The sequence below is a fragment of the Lissotriton helveticus genome, chromosome 3_1 (genome assembly GCF_964261635.1).
Source record: "Lissotriton helveticus chromosome 3_1, aLisHel1.1, whole genome shotgun sequence".
Taxonomy (NCBI): domain Eukaryota; kingdom Metazoa; phylum Chordata; class Amphibia; order Caudata; family Salamandridae; genus Lissotriton; species Lissotriton helveticus.
The window spans coordinates 138,286,962-138,303,920 of record NC_136061.1 but is presented as its reverse complement, the minus strand read 5'-3'; positions in this window follow the sequence as shown (position 1 = coordinate 138,303,920).

Genomic DNA, 16,959 nt, shown 5'->3' with positions numbered 1-16,959 from the left:
TGTTCCGATTAGTGCGAGACGACGCCATGATAAGTATGAAGAAACGCTGAAGAGCTTATCACTTCAGTATACAGAAGAGAGCTGCAGACTTTATAGACTGGTAATGAAACAGTGCGTTACTTCGAAGAGCAGCGACATAGGAAAGCAGCGTGGAAAACGGGGCTGATAGAAAGCATCAAAAATCAAAAATGATAGTCTCTCTGAAGTAACAAGTACATATGAAGAATGACATGAACATTCGGCAAGTAGAGCAAGCAAACATCAGCCAGGTCAAAGTTGCAAGCAGTAGAGGTTCATCCAAAAAGATATTCCATCAAATGACAGGCATGGCAAGCATAAGAGACAAATGTTGGCTGAGGAAAGGTACAGGCATGCTAAAGAGAAATGCAGAGACTTCAAAATGGCGACTGTAATACAATTAGCCAAACAATTCCATTAGCTGGTGTTTCTACAGCAATTTGGAAGGGCTGTGGAAAAGCAATAAAGAGTAAATGTTCAAAAGCGCCTCCCTAAAAAGCTCCTACCGTTTCTGAATCGCCTGAGAAGAAACGGAGCATTTCACCAAATGCGAGCGGCAAAATCCAAAATGGCGGACGCACCTCAGACGCGCTCCGCCAGATAAGAAGGAAAAGTTTTGGTAGAAGCGGTACACCCTGCGGGTTTAAAAGGACATTTCCCGATGTCGGAAACAGTCTGCTGTTGTTACCTGCAGTTCCGAGGGTAAAATTACAAAATACAGACCCGGAGCAGCTCCTGTTCCGTCACCCCTCGACGGAGCTCCCAAGATCCGCGGCCATCCTCTTCGGCGCCGTAGCCACACCCCCCCGGTTTGGGGTTTTTAAACATTAGTGTTTCTCTTATTCCATCACATAACTAGAATTTTACTTTAACCTTATTTTTCAGTGAATTTCTTGTTTTTTTTATCACATTTTTCCATGTAGATGTGTTACTCCTTCTTCACGTGGGTAATTCCACTGTGCATGGTGTACGACCATATTCAATTGAAGCTGGCCTCTGACCAGATCTTGCACTCAACCCTCTGCAAGGAATATGTCTCTTCACTCTGCATGCGTTTTCAACATGTGCCAGTACCCCACATGTTTTACTCAGCAAAATCTTTTACAACGCAGTGGTTTACAACACATTCCATTACAACGCAATTTACTATTCTAACACCACCGGGGTGTTTTAATGGTTTGCAGTGTAAAGCTCCGTATTGTAAAAGTTATTGCTGAGCAAAAAATGCGGGGTATTTGACTGCATTGTAACGCAATCGTTGTAAAGGGTCTTTACCCTCTGCAAGCATCCAACCCTATTCCCTCTGCATGTGTGCAGAGGCAATTGGATCCAGGCTATTGCCTCTGGGCAAATTGATATTTTTTTTGGTTCTCTTGAATGTAAAAAAAAATTAATTTGAAAATAATTTGTACATGTTTTTTAACTATTTTTAAACTTTATAACTTTTTACTGGTTTAACAGAGTTGAACTACTATTTTTTTAATTTTATAATGTTTAGTTATTTTTATATAAGTCTTTGTGCTCTTTTTTAAGATGGTCCTTCTTCGCTTCAGACATAAAATTGTTTATTTCTCTCCTCAAAAGTTACAACTTTCAAACAGGGTTTGCAGTATGTAGGCAAAGGCACCATATTGTCCTCGTCAGCCGCTGTTTGGTAGTGGGAGTGCCAGCCGGGTGGTGACATGGGGAGGGGGAGGGGCAGGGTGTGGGGTAGTAATGTATGGATTACGGAGTGTAACAGGTAAGTAAACATAAAAATAAATAAAACAAATTTCATTGTGTGCACTGCATCACCAAATGCGATGCAGTGTGCGCAACGAAATTCGTTTAATTTATTTATATGTCCCACTTTGCCACTGGATTCAAGCCAGCCGGGCTGAAGACGGCTGAAATGACAGAAACCGGTCCTCGGAAGCTTGTTTCCGGTCCAGGGAAGGCATGGCTTGGCAGTTCGGGCTGGACTGTTCCCATGAGGCACAGGGTCAGACTGATTGGCATATGGCCATGTCTGAACTGGGGTGGCAGAGTGGGCTAAAGAACGGTGATGGATTAAACCCAGATCTCTTGACTGGTTGTGAGTGTTTGATTGGTTCAGATGCTCCGTCCATCACCACCCCCTTTTGTACCGCTTTGTTCGCCATAAGTTGGCAGGGTATGCTCAGACGTGAGTCCCTTGACCACTTTGCCACTGGATTCAAGCAAGCCAGGGTGAAGATGGCTGAAATGCCAGAAACCGGTCCTCGGAAGCTTGTTTCCGGTCCAGGGAAGGCATGGCTTGGCAGTTCGGGCTGGACTGTTCCCATGAGGCACAGGGTCAGACTGATTTGCATATGGCCATATCTGAACTGGGGTGGCAGAGTGGGCTAAAGAACGGTGATGGATTAAACCCAGATCTCTTGACTGGGTGTGAGTGTTTGATTGGTTCAGATGCTCCGTCCAACACCACCCCCTTTTGTACCGCTTTGTTCGCCATAAGTTGGCAGGGTATGCTCAGACGTGAGTCCCTTGCCCACTTTGTCACTAGATTCAAGAAAGCCGGGCTGAAGACGGCTGAAATGCCAGAAACCGGTCCTCGGAAGCTTGTTTCCGGTCCAGGGAAGGCATGGCTTGGCAGTTCGGGCTGGAATGTTCCCATGAGGCACAGGGTCAGACTGATTTGCATATGGCCATATCTGAACTGGGGTGGCAGAGTGGGCTAAAGAACGGTGATGGATTAAACCCAGATCTCTTGACTGGGTGTGAGTGTTTGATTGGTTCAGATGCTCCATCCATCACCACCGCCTTTTGTACCGCTTTGTACCATAAGGTAGGCCTGAGCCTAGAGGCAGCGCTGCCCTCCAGACACCTGTTGAGGCCCATTCTGCGGGAGGGGTTTGCGTGCATCACCCTGAGTGCGCACGTGCGAAAAAGTGATGTTGCCGTGCGTAATGATGTGATCTCTGACCTCATTCAGTCACATCGGCCTAATTTTAAGGACCTGCTGGACCGTACTGTAGGCCCGAGACAGCGGGCAGCGCTGCCCTACAGATACGTAGCGTTGGCTTTTAGGACACTGTAGTGAGCTCCTTACTAAGTGTACATGCAAACAGGCTCCCGCCACTGCATTACACGCGCACATTATGCTTCTAGCATGCGCTCTGTTCCTTTCTATGCGACCGTTGGCATAACATTTTATTTAACCTTGTGCATTCTCCTGCACTCCAACACCTCTTTGAACCACGATTCCCACTAACAGTTGGAAGATCGTACTTCAAAAACGAAGGATGCACTCAACTCCTTTTTTCTATCAAGCCTGAAATAAACCTTCATTTACCACCAGACGTTTCCATCATTAAATTATTTCTCCCTTTTCAGTAATTCCATTGATTACCACAAGAAGGGCAGAGCGGGAGCTGACCCCGCAATGATGCGCTGGCATTCTGACACCTTTCATCGTCGTATCAAGACACCGTCCCCGACTGGAGACCTGGTCTACCGTACAAACATACTCCGGACTAGGAGCTTCCACCAACACGTCGTGGGACAAAAAAGTTCACGATTGTTTTAAGTTCAAACAGTGCCTTCCAAATGCAAGTAGCAGGTGTGGTTGAGTTGAGCAAATTTTATCCTATAATATGTACTCCACATGCAAACTGCTTTTTCTTAACCAATCACAAAAATACTTTTCCACAAAATGAATGTGCACCCTACTTTTAAAAAACAATGCTTTTTATCTCACACTCAGGTACAGTTTTTTATGCGAAAAGAAACTAGTTCCACATCTTTAAACATATATCTTATTCTACGAAGGAACTGCATGAGCTACAGACATCTTTCTATACCTTCCAGCCATACCTTCAAAATGCTAGTGTGGATCATAGGACATAGCTATGTTTTCTCGTGCAAAAGGTATGCAGAATAGAGACGTATTGACTTAGACCTAGGTTTACAAAATGTGGACACTAAATGGTTTGGACAGAGAGGCTTGAAGTGGCACCAATTGTTGCCTTTGGTTAAACCTGTTTGCATCTCCAACACTCTGACCTCATGATTGTGCACTGTGGTGGAAACAACCTAGGCACATTGACTGGGATAGGTTTGGAAATGCTTATGAAGGACACCTTTGGACAATTGATGTTACTTTTGCCTCAAACTGTCTTTGTATTTTCCAATATATGCCAAAGACAGAAGTGGAAATGGTCCAACCAATTTTGTCCTCAGATTGAAAAATCTCTGATAAAAGTCAACAAAACTGTCTCCGAATACCTCAGAGACCACAAAATGTGGTCCATATACAACAACAACATATGTTTTGATATGGCGGATATCTACAGAATTGTTGGAGTACACTTCACAGATCAGGGAAAGCACGTTTTCCTGAATAAATTGAAGCTGTGCATCCGCACTTATATGTAGCTCCAACTAATGAACAAAAGGGCTCTTTTTAGAGCCACCCTATAACTTACAACTTAGGCCCGCTATTTTAGGGCCATATAACGCCAACTCCTGCACCCTCGCCAAAATGTATTGTCCACACAGCTGTGGTGCAGCGGCCATACCATCTCACTTTACAGCACAGACCTCTTGCTTTGATCCCCAGCTCTACTCACCCAAAGGGGTGAGTAGTTTGCGCTTTACAAATACCATATTGATTTACCTTCACACTCCCTATACAACACCACCTAAGCACCATACACAAGCAACAATGTTCTAAACAAAAGTTCATACAAGTAGCTATAAATAGATGCTGACACTACTTGCACAGATGTGGCACAACGACCAGAGCACATGACTTCACAGCATATGACACACAGTTTGGGCTCACTCTTTACTCCCCTACTCCAGCGGAAGCTCAGTTTAGCAGCATGAGACTCTAGACAATGCCTCACATATATTCCGTACCCCAGGACTTTAATACCAGTACGGGTCAGTAGTTCATCCTAGTAGTTATAAACACATCCGGACACTACTTCCACAACTGTAGTGCAGCGGCAACGACACATGACTTCACAGCGTCAGACACACAATTTGGGTTCACGCTTTAATCCCTGAGTCCCGCACCAGCTCACCCTACCCGCATCAGACTCACCCAATACCTCACTTAATTTCAATAGCCCACCACTTACACACCGGTAGGGGTAAATACTTCACTTTGCATCTCCTTTATAGCACACCCTAAACACCCCACAGAGGTTACAGTGCTCATGCCCTCCTATTTCCCCTCCCCCCTTTTTTCCCGCCTTTTCCCCCCTTTTTTCACTTTACTCGCATCAACGGAGTCACAAAATGGCGGCCAACACTTCCTAGTTGCAACCACTCGCATCGCTCGCAGCCAATCAGCAACAAGCTTGTGCCCGTAACGCCTCAGCCAATCAGATCGCAGAATAGCCAGATATTGATATCTGTAAATGCTGCTATTTCTCAAAAACTACTGAACAAATTTATACCAAATAAACAGAAGCTTGCTTTCTAGACCAAGACCCTTCTCCCTGCCAAATTTGAGGTAATTCCGTTCACCCGTTCGACCTGTAGACTTGTCTAAAGTTTTCTATGGAAATTAACATGGAGAAAACACGCTTTGGGACCCCCATTTTTTTACGGCCCCCCCCCCTTGACGAATAACTCCCAAACTTTCAACATAGGAGCTAATCTCAACAAAGAATTAGTTTGAAAATTTCGCAAAGATTCATCAATCGACGCCAAAGTTATTGTGAATAGAATGTTGCCATTTTCCTATGGTAACTAGGTCTAAACTATAACTACCCACTGGTACTGCCAGTAGGTAATATATATATATATATATATTTATGTAAAAACAAAGGTCAAGGATAAGCTATATTTAGGAAAACGTTATATCTTCTTTCTATACAAACAAAACTTAAACTACACAAACAATATTCAATGCATCAAGCAAGTCCTCCATCCGGTCATTTCGCAAGCATTTTATTAGCGCGGAATTCAATGCCATAATGCGTTTCAACCGCTCTCCGGTCTTAATCATATGGGGATATGCAACAGGTGATTTTCTTCTCTTTTCAAATGGCGACATCTATGAAGAGTGAAAAGAGACTATGGGTGAGTTGACTTTGACACCAGTTTGTTTTTTGTGCACTGTGGTGACATTTACTAATACATATTCGCTGAAAATACACAAATGTACTAAGTATTGTTCTTAATATCGCTGGTTAGTAACCTTCTGCTTTCTTTTGCAGTTCACAGAAAATCTTAACTTCACTGATAATGTCTTCAGTCTTTTGCTTTTTTGGGACTACAATGTCCATTATGCAATGTCACAGTGCATAATTTGCCCATTATACTGTTCACTTACTTTTTCCAGCCTCATTACAATTCAAATACATGTTTTTTAAGTATACAGAATGTGTGTGATCTTGTGCCCTACATGGAACTTACACCTTTGAGGCATGGTAAGGATCTTGGATTATTGTGAGGCTGGAGAATGTAAGTGTAATGGGACAATTATGCACTGCAATATAAGAACAAGAATATCCTCTCACTAATGAAATATTGCCTCTAGATCAGTACGAATATATGCGCAATTGTTAAAGGTCTCATGCCAGATGGAAAGCTTCATCCAAGTTGTACAAAAACCCAGTCTCTAGGAGACTGCAGCATTAAAAGCTCTGTTACTGGCACTGGTAAATACGGATCGGGAATTCCCCACACTAATTCTGTGTGATTCTGTTTACTGTGTACAGTCATACAATGAATACTTACACCGCTGGAGACAAAATGGGTTCAAAGATGCAAAAGGTGGCACAATTAAGGACAAAACACTATGGGAACAAGTAGTGGAGTTGAAAAACGAACTACCAAGGGCTCACGTATTACACAACCAGAGTCAGCAAAGTGATGGCTTTCACGTTGAAGAGAATTCATTGGCAAATGAAGCCACAAAGGGGGCTATACGCATGGCTTCCGTAGCTGCAATCACTCATTCAAAAACAAACACAGACGGTGAGATTATTGTTGCAATCATTGCTACACGCAATAAATCGACACTACAGAAAAGGTTTCCACTCAAGTACTCCTACAAGTTAGATGCTAAAAATGTTCCATTTGCTCAGATTCCTGGAGTGGGGGATAGAGTAATACCAAATATGGATCGCATGTTAGGTTTAATTTTAGCACCACAGGAGGGTATAGGTTCTGCACATGCAGGAGTTACGGCGACTGCTTCTCTACAGAAACAACGCTATTGGTAGCCAAGATTAGCAAAGCAGGCTAAAGATTTTGTCTTATATGCGACATCTGTCAGCAGATGAAAGGCTCCACCGTTACACGTCCCGCGCAGACACCATTGCTAATATCAGACAAACCACTGACTTGGGTTTATTTGAACCACTGCAGCCCCATACAAACAGATGGGGCTTACAGGTATATCATGGTTGCAGTGGATTCCTGCTCTAGATTCCTTTGGGTGTGGCCCCAGCGCTCAGCTGCCGCTCGAACTGTTATATAAGATTTGTGAGTGTTTATAGGGACATATGCAATTGGCACATTACATTCTGACTGTGGCCCTGCGTTTAGCTCTAGGGTGTACAAGGAAGCCATGGGAGGTTTAGGTGTTGCATTGCGGTACTCCTCTCTGTACCATCCCGAGGACAATTCAGTAGTGGAAAGCAAAACCCGGGACATAAATCAGTCTTTAGCAGCTAGAGTATTAGGTTTGGGTGAGAATTGGGTGAAACATTTGTATGGATTTCAACGAGCATTGAATAATATGCCAAGAAGTTCTCTAGGGGGTGTCACTCCTCATGAGGTCCTCCTATTTGGGACGAGAATGTGGGTACCTGATCTTGACTATGAAGGCACAGTGGCATATGATAAACATTTTTACATCCATAGATGTTTGGCTGTTTTACAGGATCTGAATGAATCCAGGGCGCTACAAAGCAATGTTCAGGTAAAGCGGATCGCCACTGGGGAAGTCAAGTCCATTATGGCAAAACCTATCTGGGTCCCAAAAGTTGGGGATCTGGTCAGAGAGAAAATTGCAGACAAAAATAATTTGGGCCATCAAACAGAAAGCCTGTACCAGTCCTGTCCATTGAAGGAACAAGAACTGTACTTCTGCTGCCTCTTGCCAGAAAAAAAGGAGATAAGATTTGTCTCAATCGACTTAATCAAACCACACAATGTGGCTGAAACTGAATATTAGGCCTCGTGGACTCCTGAGTAAACAATGCCCTCCCCTCGCTATGACACAAGAAGGTCAAAAAGAAAGACTCATCACGTTTGAGGAGTCCCCTGTATGGAATGATGGACTATGCAATAATGCAATGGAAGTTATTAATCAGAATCAAAATGAAAGACATATTTCAACTCGACCAAACACAGATATCTACATCAACATGCCTCAAGAAGAGCAAACTACAGCTTCCACAAGACCTGCGGAAATACTGAAAATTGATCGGACTGCATCTGGCTATTTCATTGACTTTGATACCTTTTCATTGGATCCAAGGGAATCTGAAACTATGCCAGCCCAAAAAACAAGCAACCATCAAATTGAAGACTCTCTGAACTTTCTTAAAAAGACTTACCTGGTATCACCTTGGGTAGAACCCTGGGTAATTACAGGATACTTTTCTTTCTTTTCTGGATAGGCTTATTAATTGTTTTAGCATGCTTATAAATGAAACTTACCTTCAGCAAAGTTCTGCAGCACAAAAAGTGAATCTGATTCTGAAACCTCACCTATCATCACATCGTGAACAAAGAGACTTGTCATCAGTGAACATTACAGCAGTTCCTACACCTGATTGTATAATATGGGACAAGGTTGATTACAATATATTTGGTCTGACCAAACTTTTAAAAATTCAACATTTCTTTAAAATATCATTGAATAATATCATTATCTCCAGTACATTTTACGATGAGTGGGATTATGAAACTATGAATATTATGTTATCTGATTTAGAAAAATCTGCTACATTTTCTAATAGTGAAATGTTGGAGGACACATCAGATTTTGAAACAATGTATTGCTATCAACATTATGGTCATCATTTTCTGCATAACCCTGCACAGAAATATCCATAGTTTTCAGGGTTTAGTACGTCAAAACCTGCCTCATATTATTATCAGGTTGCCCTAAGACCCGCACAGAAAAATATGTTGACAAACACAAAACTGATTTATTCTACTTCCTTTATTGCCCAGTTGTCTGAACAAGGTTTTGACTTATGGAAAGACACTATAGACCTAAAATCTGTCTGGGGTACTAGAGACTGGCAGGTCTAGGGAATGAAGCACTATTTCGAGCATGCCTCGTTCCTCAGCAAATCATGTTTTTGAAAGAAATTGTGCAACAAACTTCCTGTCTTGGAATAGCCAAGAACAAAGACTTAAATACACCTCAGATGCCCATACAATCACACCGAGGGTAACATACCATCACAAGAAGGGATTACGCTAGATGAGATCATGCAATACAATAGACCAGACCCCGATTGGAAGGTTATGGTTGATTTGGCCCACAGACACCAATAGATGTCAGAAAAAAAGATTCATGGGTAAAACCAAAGTGTTTAATATCAACAGGCCAGAACCACGCTACAGAGAGAACATCCAGGGGTAGTGACATCATACAGTGTTGGGAAGATATGCCTCGATTGACTAAGAACCTCAACACTGTCACATGTGAAACAACACTTATCCTTACTTACAGAGGATGTGGATCTACGGGATTTTTTATTAGGTACTAGGAAGCCATGTCACAAACATTTCTATTATTCTGTCTACAATGAATCTGGAAAATATCCAACAAGAGGCCGCAGAGAGATTACGAGAAATAGATCGCATAAACCTATAGAAATCTCTAGTTGTGGTTAACAATGGTTTAACTATACTAACCTCCAGGATATATTCACTGGGCAACATGATGATGATATGATGATTAAATTATTTGTTGAGCGCACCTTCACCAGTGGTTTCTTGGCGCTTAGGTAGAGAGGTATTGACAGATGTGGCGGGGGGGGGAACTAGTTATAGGCCTGGGAAAAAATCCATGTTTTGAAAGATTTTCTAAACTGAGGATAGGAGGGAATTTGGCGCAGACCCGGGGGGAGGGAATTCCAGAAGTGTAGTGCCAGGGACGAGAATCTTAGACCGCCGTGTTTTTTCCATTTAAATAAGCTAGGGGTCAAAAGGTTCCGACTGGACGAACGTAAGTCACAGGATGAAAACCGGTCCGTGGGAGGACAAGGCTCTATGGGTCAGGCAGCCAATTTTGAAGAGGCTGCGCTTGGTCACTGGAGCCAGTGCAGACTCTTTAGCAGGGGTTTCGCTTGGCTGAATTTCGGCTGGCCGTGGACAAGCCTAGCGGCTTGATTCTGTACCATTTGTAACCGGTGTGATCAGGGGGATAATTTACAGGTTAAAAAGAAGAGCGGAGAGGGAGGACCCTTGGGGGACCCCGCAGGTCAGTCTTTTTTTCTCCGAGGAGAAGGTGGAGAGACGAACTGCTTGAAATCGGTCGCTAAGAAAGGAGGTGATCCGTTCCAGCGGAGGGCCTCGGATGCCGGCGCTCTCGACCCGGTCGATCAGTAGATTATTGTAGACGGTGTCGAAAGCCACCGACAAGTCCAGGAGCACTAACGCCTGCGTGATGTTCTGGTCGGCCCCCTCTCTGAGTTCATCGTGGACCGCCAGAGCAAAAGACTCGGTAGAAAGTTCAGGCCTGAAGCTTGCTTGGTGAGAGCCTAAGTAGTAGGAGTGTTCCACAAATGTGCTCAGGCAGTTGGCAACATAACACTCCAAGATTTTACCCAGAAAAGGTAGCAACGATATTGGGCGGAAGTTGCTGAGTACCTGAGGGTCAGCGCCTGCTTTTTTGAGGATAGGTGCAACTTCCGCATTGTATCTTCTGCAATAGATATATTAGAACAGGATTTGTCCATATTACAACACAGGCAATCATAATTGCGTTCTATTATATTGTTAGGCTGGATGCTGCAATCTTTGTGTGCAGGCTATGTGCCTCCCACCTACTTCAATATTCCAGTTTCAAATCGATTCCAGACCTTGAGTCATATTGATGCAATAGATTGGCTTAGGGGTGCAGATAGACAGGGACAGGAGAGTCAGGAAACGGGGGTTAGCAGAGGGATGGTGGATATGTTGGAGGTGGCTTCATCCCCACCTCAGCCACCGGATGGGACCTCTATTTTGTCGGTAGATTTGTGTCTGGAGAGTCAATTTGCAGGGCTATCTTCCATCAGCCTAGGGAGAGTTTCTAATAGCCCAAAAATGAAGCCATCCGTTGACCATAAGGGTATAGAAGCAAGTAACATAAGAAAGGGGTATACCATTACTACATGGAATACAGCTGGTTTTAAGAAGAAACAGGGTACCCCAGCTTGGATGGACTTCATTGCTTCCAAGCATGATTTTATATGTTTACAAGAGACTTGGTGTATAGAACCTATCTATGTGGAGGGGTTTACATCCTATTGGCTCCCTGCTGTAGCATCAACAACTGGTAGATTTAAGGGAGGTCTGCTAATTCTTGTTTCCATTAAATTGACTGCATTCAAAATGAATAAGTGTGTTACAGTTGGTGCCCATAGTCAGATTATGTGGCTACGTTTTAAAGAAGGCAGCGATATGATTTTGGTCAATTTTTATAACAATGTATTTGTCAGCAACCGGGATTCTGTTATCCATGAATTGGAAAAAGAACTTGATAATATGTTGGAACATATTAAGAAACCAGTTATTATTGTCTGGGTGGGCGATTTTAATATACAGCTATGCCCTCTAGCTAAGACTAATGTGTGTGGGTTTAGGAAGGGAAATAATAATGAACATGATGATGAAGATTTTTTACACTTCCCCCACTGTGTTTATGGCATGGCACTGAATATGTTAATATCCAAATTTGATTTGGACCTTCTCCCATGTCTTACAGATAGGGAAAACGTTAATCATCCCACTTTTACAGGCAGAAATGCGGCTACTAATATTGACCATATTTTGATATCTTGTAATAATGATAATTTGCATTCAACCCCCTGGATTACGGAACAGGCTGTCAGTGACCATAATAGTATATCCTTGGGCCTATTTTATTGGGATTGTGATCTTATAGCAGAGGAGAGATACACCACCGACATTGTTCCAATTAGACCTAATGAAATGCGTATAAGGTGGGCTGGCATTGAACCAGTGAAGTTCCATGGAGAAGTTATTATTTTGGGAGCGGCTCAAATTAACTATTGCCTTAGAGAAGACATTAACCCAAAGTTGTTAATGTCTAACCATTTTAAAGATAAATTATATAGTAGAGGGCCTGTTAACCAAACCTTTTAAAGGGGATGATTATCGAAATGTGGGCTGGTTTGATCAAACTTGTTCTAATGCTTTACATAGCCTGAAAAAAACCCTGGATATGAACCCCAGAGACTCAGCCGATATTAAGAGTCTTCGTTTAGACTACAAATTGGCTTTAAAAGCTAGGAAAACTGAGCTCCAAACTGACGTATGGGAAAAGTTATGCTTTGCATCTCAATTGAAGAACAGTAAACTGTTCTGGGAGACAATTAATTCCCCCTTTTTGAAGGAGGATCATATCCTGGATTTGATTTCCCATGTTAACAGTAACGCCTGGGTTGAACATTTTTCTACTATTTTTTACCCACCAGACAGGGATGTTTTATGTACTACGGGCCTCATTTATGAGAAATGATGCATCGCTGCGTGAAAGCAGCGATGCGTCACTTCTCAGTGCGCACTCCTTGCGTCATGATTGATGTGTCATATTTATAGTATGACGCATCATGGCGCAAAGAGTTACAGATAAGTCAGTATTTCTGACGTATCTGTAGGCGCAAAAGTGACGCATTGCTGGAGTGTGTCACAAAAGTGACGCAACTCCAGCAATGTGTACTTTCACATGGGCAAGTCCCATGTTGTTAGTGCCTGCATCAGTTTTATGCCTGCCATGAAGCAGGCATAAGATTTTGACGCATTAGCAGCCAAGAAATGGTGCAGTGAAATCTTATAGATTTCACTGCGTCACTTCCATGACCCTTGCGTCAAAACGCCACCCTTGCATACATTATACCTGGCGCACGTATAATGTGGCGCAGGGGTACACAAAGTGACGTGTCTACCTAGATGCGTCACTTTGCAAATATGGCGCAACAAGGCACATTTTTTATGCCACGGGGCGGGGAGCACAAAAAGTGACGCACCGGCGGTGTAAAAGTGGCGCACAGCCTCATAAATGAGGCCCCACATTTTTATCGGATACTGTGTGGTAAGCTTTGCCTATGTCAATAAGTATTGGGGAGGTCCGTGACGCTTTAGTTAGCAGTAAGGGAAACAAAGCACGGGCCCACATGTGGTCCCGGTAGACCTGTATAAATGTGAAATGGATCTGTGGTCCCCGATATTGGCCAGAGTTTTTACCGTTGCTGCTGAGAATGATTTCCCAAAGTCCTGCAGCGAATCCCCTATAATTCCAATCTTTAAGAAAGGTTTAAAAACTGAAGCCTGTAATTATCACCCAATATCCTTGCTGGATTCTTCAGTCAAGGTTATGAGTAGGGTGTTATTAAAGAGATTGGAAACCTGGGTGAATGACAATAAGATTCTGTCCCCAATCCAATATGGGTTTGGAAAGGGCCTAGGAACCCTTGAACAATGTGTCAATCTTGATTTATTGTTAGGAAAATATACCCTGGGCAAAGGAGGAAATCTGTATCTCTGCTTTGCTGACCTCAGCAGTGCTTTCGATCTGGTCGACCACTCTATATTGTGGCCAATACTGCTAGAACTTGGAGCGCCCAAGGAAATTATTCACTTTTTAGCAAGACTATATGTGACGCTCTCTAGCAAAGAATGTTATGGGTATAAGGGAGAATGTACACCATCCTTTAGGGTCAGAATGGGAATCCGCCAGGGATGCATCCTGGCGCCTCTATTATTTTCTTTATTTATTAATCATGTGGATGCAGCCTTGAGATTGATACCTGCGGACGCCCAATAGTCGAGGGAAATGCTCTACCCATGCCGACAATGCTGTATTAATGTTGTGTACACCCATTGCATTGCAGCGTCTGATTAATGAGTTTGTTTTATTTATCGAAAATAGGAAACTTTTAATTAATAAGACAAAGATATTTGTTATGGCTTGTGGCATGAAGCCTAAAGCCAATAGCTCCTTTTATATAAAAAACTCAAGAATTCAAGTGGTAAAGTCTCTCTGTTACTTAGGCATTACTTTTGTAGACAAGGGGAGATGGGTGTGTGAACAGGAAAATATACGCTCTAAGATGACTAAGAACACCAACGGGATTTTTAGATTTGCGACAAAACTGGGTAACCGCCGTATTGCGGACATGGTAACTATTTATAATGCAAGGTGTGTTAACTCTGCCCTTTATGGTGCAGGAGTTTGGGGCCATAGCCAATTTGATCAATTACAACAGGATGAAAATACTTTTCTTAAACGTCTTTTTGTGTTCCACAATCAGCTTCAAAGAAACTCATACACCGTGAAGTGGGTATTAATTACATTACAGATGTCCCTGCCCTTCGACCGCTTCTCCTATGGAGATCTATTTGGGCTAAGAACGAGACCACTTTTACCCAATCTATAATTAAAGACTGTATGAGATCAGATAATTGCCTTAAAATCCGTTGGCTAAATTACATCCATCATTGTTATGGCTTTCTTTTTATAAATGATACGGACCAGACTGAACTAGATTATGCACCTTTAATTGCCAAATCAGAGATAAAAATCTCTTTCATTAAATATATAATAAAGACCCCTTTTAGAGCCATTGGTGACCAGTCAACTTTTATGTTCTATCAACAATTGGGTCTTAATGATGGTTTCCAGGTTTACTTAACTATTGTTTCTAAACCATCTCATCGCTTTGTTTTAACCCGACTTTGGCTGGGTATTGCCCATCATCTTGTGGCATTCCCAGTCATGAAAAAGCGTTCTTTGGCCGACTACCCTTGTGACAATATATCACGACAAAGTTGCTGCCTTTTTTTATTATTTTTAAAATTTTATATTCTTATAAGGAAATTTTACTTAAAACCTATCTTTTAAAAGTATAATGTAAGATCAACAACAACTGCAATTAATTTGTTGATCTCTTTGGACAGCCCAGGATTATGTTTTCATGTAGCATCTTATTTACTACATTCTATTGCTATCAGGAAATCTATTGTAGTCTGACAACTGAGAGGGTATAGCTAACTGCTCCAAAACCACTGATCACCAATGTGGACAATGTTATGGCACCACTAATATAACTGGCACGATGCACTTTATTTTTTAATATTTCGTATGTATAGTACTGTCTAAACAATGGAAAACCGGAAATCTGATTTGCACAATGCACTTTCTCCCATTGTTTTTACAAAATTATGAATATATGATTCTGTTTGTCGTTTATGTTGTATGTTTTGTATTTTATTATGTTTTATTGGATTATATGTACTGCTTATATGGTTGTATATTACACCCGAATAAAAGTGTTTGAACTGAACTGACCTGGTTAAGGTTCATCCAGTTGCTGATGAAGTTCATGGTTGATTGAATATTCTCCATAGAGGAGGGTGATGAGTCAATGTTAAAAATAAGCTAGAGGTCATCAGCATAATTAAAAGTAACTAGTTCTCTCTTCCGGAGATCAAAGATCAGGGGGAGAATGTATAGATTAAAAAGAAGAGCGGACAGGGAGGGCCCTTGGGGGACTCCGCAGGTCAGTATTTTTTCTCCGAGGAGAAGCTGGAGAGACGAACCTCTTGAAAGCGGTCGCTAAGAAAGGAGGTGATCCATTCCAGCGGAGGGCCCCGGATGCTGGCGCTCTCGACCCGGTCAATTAGTAGATTATGGTCGACGTTGTCGAAAGCCGCCGACAAGTCCAGGAGCACTTATCTGCGTGAGGTTCTGGTCGGCCCCCTTACTGAGTTCATCGTGGACTGCCAGAGCAATAGACTCGGTAGAGTGTTCGGGCCTGAAGCTCGCTTGGTAAGAGTCTCACTATAGTAGGAGTGTTCCACAAATGTGCTCAGACAGTTGGCAACATAATACTCCAAGATTTTACCCAGGGTAGCAACGATATTGGGCGGAAGTTGCTGAGTACCTGCGGGTCAGCGCCTGCTTTTTTGAGGATAGGTGCAACTTCCGCATTGTATCTTCTGCAATAGATATATTAGAACAGGATTTGTCCATGCTACAACACAGGCAATCACAATTGCGTTCTATTATATGGTTAGGCTGGACGCTGCAATCTTTGTGTGCAGGCTATGTGCCTTGGCATTTCATCAACAGTGCATCTTTGTTTTCTTCATACAACCTAAACAGAAAAACAGATAGAGATGGCACAAAGGGGTGCAAAATATACAATGCTGAGTATTGAAGAACTGGATAGATTAGAGTACATAGTGGCAGAATCACCATCCACAGAATGGTTGATCCATGGCCACATAACTCTACCGGTCACTACTTTTCAATTTCAATATTGCCTTGAACAAAAACAGGCAGGCAGATATGAAGGAATGGGTAGGGAATTCATCAATGAATCTTGGGAATTACCATACAGATTTCAATGCCTGAGTGGAGATAAAGAAGTGTTTTTGAGTGGTACAAACTGTGAAGACACTTTAAGTGGATCACACATACGTCAGCATATAATACTGCATGGGGCGTGTAAAGGTTCAGTAGTATATTTATCCTGTCACGTGAGGGGTACCCCGGCTGCTGTGTTCACTCCAGTGTTCAGGCTACTTTTCAATGGGAGGTGTGAATGGGCAACACATGAATAGGTATATGGTGAGGCACAGCGACAAGTGTGTCAAAGGGTGAAGGGTGATTCACCCTAAATTTTGATTAACTGCTGTGTAGGTGTTGAAAGTGCGAGACTGTTGATACATGCTATCATTGTTTGAATAGGATGCATGACGTGTTGC